We start from the raw sequence: 5,339 nt of genomic DNA on the forward strand, positions 1-5,339 counted from the left end.
GCTGGTTGATAGTAGTGCACCTTGCATGCTCACTTAAAAACCAAAGTTATTATTTTACAGACAGATGTATTCCTCCCTTCCCCTCCACCCCCTGCCAAAAAAAAGTAACAAAATCCAGTGAGATTTTTTTTGGCCAGGATTCTCAGAAAGAGCAGCATTATCAAGGGTATCAAATTATTAACACAATCCCTTTACTGAAAGGAGTAATTCCCAAACAGCAAGTGTCACAATAAAAAGGTGGATGATTTCTTTACGTGAGAGAGCGTGAGCAGGTACAGGCACCAAACCAGTGGCAAGATGTTCCTTACTTCCTTCTCTCAGTGTAATCTCAAGATGCATGCCAAACACTGCACACAAATACTTCTGGAGCAATAAACTGCCATATTACAGTGTTTACTTCTCTAGTTTTTCCAAAGTTATGCTTCATTGGTAAAGCTGTAGTTTAGTACTATACAACAATGTAAAAGCAAAAAGGCTACAGTTCTTTCAGAAATGAAAACACAAGTGCACAGTATTTAACCAACAAATCCATCACTGAAAAGAACATGTTTATGGATATTGCCACAGAAAATGAAGGAGCAAAGAGTCATTTAAATATTAAATAAACAATAGGGATGTAAAATCTTAGCAGGAACAAGGAGTTATAGAATTTTGCTTCCCTATAGTTGGGCAAGGTCGATTAATGTTGGGGGTACAGGGTTGACCTAAAACTAACTATCCTGAAGTAAAAATCTGTCTGTGGTTGACTCCACTAGCACCAAAACGGCTATCATAATATTATAAATCAGAGTGACAGGAGACTAAGGATTTAATTACCTGCTTATCCTTAGCACTTGTTCTTCAGATGAGATATGAGGCACACCGACTAAATAGAACAAACACTGTATGAATATTATGTATATACACATATGGTTTGTGGATGGATGTGCCCTCAGTCTCAAAGGCTGTGCATCTGGCTCTGTTCACAAGGAATAATTGTACAGTTTTAAAAGCTACAATGTAGCTCAGTTAGAGAAAGTAGTAAGGTGCACCTTGCCATTGGTTTGGTGCCAGTACCTAATCTCTCTCATGAGAAGAGATCCTCCTCCACTTTGTTGTGACACTTACCATTTGGGAATTACTCCTTGAAGGATTATCTGTTAATAATCTGATATCCTTGATAATGCTGTTCTGTCTGAGAATCCTGGCAAAAAGCTCCAAGTACTTGCACTTCATGGCTTTAGTCGTTCATGATTATAGCCGCCCAGGATAACTGCACTTTTAGTACAATAAAACAAAAAGAAGAAATGTAAGATTCTTGTAATAGTAGTGTGGTGTTTACCTGCTCTTTCTGTCACTTTATAATAAGTAGCTTACTCTGAATCTATATGAACACAAGTGTATATACCATATAATAGCATTGTAAATTACAGAGTCTAAATCACAAACAATTTCGCTGATAACCTCTTACCACAGATCCATGCTAGGCTTTTTCCACCCCATCCTATTCAAAATATTGGCCCTGTTAAAAACTGTATAGAACTCGCAAGATTACATATGAAGTATAGAGCTCTTTCTGTCTTCTGGGACTGTCTAGAGAAGTGTTCACTACCTGGATGATAGGCTTTGAATTCTTTCTTTTTTTTTTTTTTCAGATTTGTTGCTACCAGCTCTGAAACTAGAAGACATATGAAGAAAATGGTGAGGTTGCTACACATCAGCAGACCTGTCAAAACTATGCATCACTCCCAACATACAACCTAAAGCAGGGGTGGGCAATTATTTTGGGTGGAGAGCTGCTTACTGAGTTCTGGCAAGCCATCGAGGGCTGCATGGCAGGCAGACAAATATTAATTTTCTACATTTTTAGAATGTAGAATAGAATGGCCTGGTGTACCATATCCGGCCTGCAAGCCGCATTTTGCCCACTCCCAACCTAAAGTCTGGTTTAAAAAATGACACCTTTTTAACTGCCACTGGATTCAGTTCTGTTTTGAAACGATGAAATAGGACACTATTGCAACATATTTCGACTGAACTAATGTTTTTTTAGTTGTTCTCTTCCTTGGAAACCCTCTAACAGGATGATCCACTTTGTAATGGCCTGCATTCTGCTGGCACAGCTATACTAGCTGGGAGTGTGAGGTCAGTTGTTCAGATGATGAAACTATGCCGGAAAAAACTCCTAAAAAAAATAAAATAAAAAAAAATAAAATAACCATCTTTCTATAAACCAACAACCTTCCTATAAATGCATCTATGCTGATATTGCTTTTGCATGTTTTGTTTTCAATATTCTGAGAAGTGTTGCTTTATTCTCTCTGTTAGGAAATGCTGCATTATCAACTGGGGATTCTGCTAAAACAGCCATGCCAGCAAAGACCGTGATGCTGATAGGTCCTTAGTCCATGATCTCTTCTTCCCAGGACAATAGTTTTGAACAGCTATTATTAGCCTTTAATAGTATAATTCCAAAGCTCAACTAATGAAATGCTAATTATGCCCCTTAGTTTAAACTGCAGAAAGAGCCAAGAGAATGACAAACATCAAGTTACAAAGTCCAAGAGAATGAAGACTGCAGGTAGTTTCCATTTCTCATTGCAAATAATTCAAAATAGTAGTTGAATCCACAGTAAGTCTTCATCATTATATGCTCCCTTCAACACACATGATCCAAGTCAGTCAATCATTGATATAAAGTAATTAGTTATATCTGGTTTTATAGCATGCGGTCATATGACCTTCTGGACAAAACAAGACTGCAAGGCCAAACACAAGCATTCCTTATTCAAACTGCAGTTGCACTAACACTAAAAGACAGAGAAACTGTTGGGCAAATACATCAAGAATTATAGTGGGACTAGCCAGTAAAGGGATCCATGTGAACAAGTATTTCTTTAATCCCAGCTTCAGGAATTTAGTATTCTCTTTGCTTCAGGGTCTCATGAAAGGCACTCTTCCTTGCCATCCTCATGCTTCAGTCACAGAACAAGCCTGTGCATGGAGAACAAATAGCTACTCTATTTTTTCATAGCATTATTTGCATTTCTCTTTCTTCAAGCATTTGGTTTGGGAAAATTCACACTCCACTAACTTTAAGATACAGAATTTTAGGGATTTGATCCATTCTAGTTATAAGCCAGCATAAAGTCACCTTTTATAGGTGACTAACACTGTCCAACTTGGGTAATGAGTACTCTAAATGGCCAGGCATAGCACGTGGTTATTTTATGCTCTGCTGCCAGTATCTTGCTTGTCCCCACTACATCAAGCTTCGACAGAGGTGCAATCAAGGACACCCTTATTATCTAAACACACCCCCATAGTCGCATGATCAGAATAGTCACCTTGGTTTTGGACATACTGAGACACACAAACAATCTAGACTGGTTTGCTTACCTGTTCTTGCATTTACAAAAAGCACACCCTCTACTATGATTTCATTTTCACCTATCACGTTATGCTGTAAGGCTCCTATCTGATTTGCACAGCAGCTTCCTAAAAACATGCAAATTTAACATGGAAATTAAGGTTAAGGTTCTCTAAGAGCTTAACCACATAACAGGTTTTCTATTTTTACTACTTTCATTGTTTAATCTGTGGCTACTTTGCAGTCTCCTTATTTCTGGGGAAGAATGACTAATCAAAGTGACCCAACCATGTGTATGATGGTAGGAAAAAAATCTAGAGACATGAGATGTAGGTAACATTTTTTTAAGTATGCTTTATTGTTTGCATTCTATATTTTCCATTGCATGGAATCAGGCCAAAGGTTTATTCTACATTAATATATATATATTTGCCTATATAGCTAAACTAACAAACCCTGCTAGTACATACAGCTTATATAGATAAACCAGTAATTTTGCCAGCATAGTTTATTAAACTAGTTCCCCAGATGAGATAAGAGATGATAAGGCAATAATATTTTTTAGCTAACAGAACTGCATCTATATAGAGTTTTGACCATTATAAAACAAAGCCTTAAAAAAAGGTGTAACTTTGCTAAGTACAGACAGTCAAAAAACCCAAGGCTGAACCAATTTAATCTTCACAGGTTAGTTTAAACTGTATAGATTGAACCAATAAGCAAATGAACAGACATTCACATGTGATTCAGGAAACATAGCCACATGCCTGCAGTGGCCCAGGCCAGAAGGCCGCTAGAGCATGCCTCCCTGCTCTGCTGGAGCTGACAGCTTGGGCCAAGGCTAGCCCGCTCACCCTGGGAAAGGGGGGGGGGATGGGAGAGATGCAAAGCATCCTGGGATGCAGGGGGACTGTGAGTAAACTTGAATCTGGAGGGGATCTGGGAGAAAAGGTCAATAAATCGATTTAAGCTAGATCAGGTAAGTCTGATACTACATCAATCCAGGTTTATTTTCAACCTGTTTTGGCCATTTTGAAAATGGTTTAAGTGTTCTATCGTGCTAGAAATTTGAACCAGTTTCTGATCACTTATATTGTGTAATTTCTGTCACTAGCCATAAACCTTCTATAGACATGCTCCAAGGAGGTGAGGGGCAGGGGCACTTTGATTAGCAAGCCACGCTAATTAGAAGTGCCTGAGCATCACATGAATGAGCATAGGGATGCTAATACAACGAGCTTTCATTCAAAGGGCCCCACTGCCATTTTTCAGCATGGAGACACCAATACATGTGATGCTAGAAGCTGCTGGAATGTGTTAATTTCTGCAGTCCAGCAAACTCAGTTAATCAAGTCTGCTCCAACGTGCTGGATTTACAGCATGTCAGAGCAGCCTCCCTGCACGTGTGTAAGTGCCCTAAGCGATTTAAGATTGGTAGAAGTTTCTTGTGCAGATGGAGCGAAAGCAACAGTTTCTACTATATGTAGCCAAGAAAGAGATAAGTGAGAGCAAGATTATTTAAAGCAGAGAGTGTGAAGACACGGAAGAACTTTGAGAGCCAACCCTTCAAAAAGATGTTGTAGTCCTTTTTTGTGAGTTTGCAAAAAGAATGCCTGAAAAGACACCACACTGTCACTGAACCAGAAATATGTCTTTTACATTAGAAATGCAGACTTTAGGAAAACACTATGGTTCATGGGAAAACTACACGCATTAGTTATATCAAGGAAATGAAATAAGACTATTTTAAACTCATTTTGGTTTGTTTTTATTAATTAAAATAGTCTCTGTAAAACCTCTGCTTCTACAATGAAAGGCTGAAAAATGTTCTCAAAACACACTTGAGTCATTTAACTATTTCTTTAATAAGATTAGGAAAGATCAAGTGTTAAATTAAGAGTGATACTACTTAAAAAAGGAGAAAATTTCAACACACATTTGGTTTCCTTCACACATACAGAAGAATGGCCTAGTTCTTTATATCAGTTTT

The sequence above is a fragment of the Crocodylus porosus genome, unplaced genomic scaffold, assembly GCF_001723895.1.
Source record: "Crocodylus porosus isolate Cpor-Errol unplaced genomic scaffold, CroPor_comp1, whole genome shotgun sequence".
NCBI lineage: Eukaryota > Metazoa > Chordata > Crocodylia > Crocodylidae > Crocodylus > Crocodylus porosus.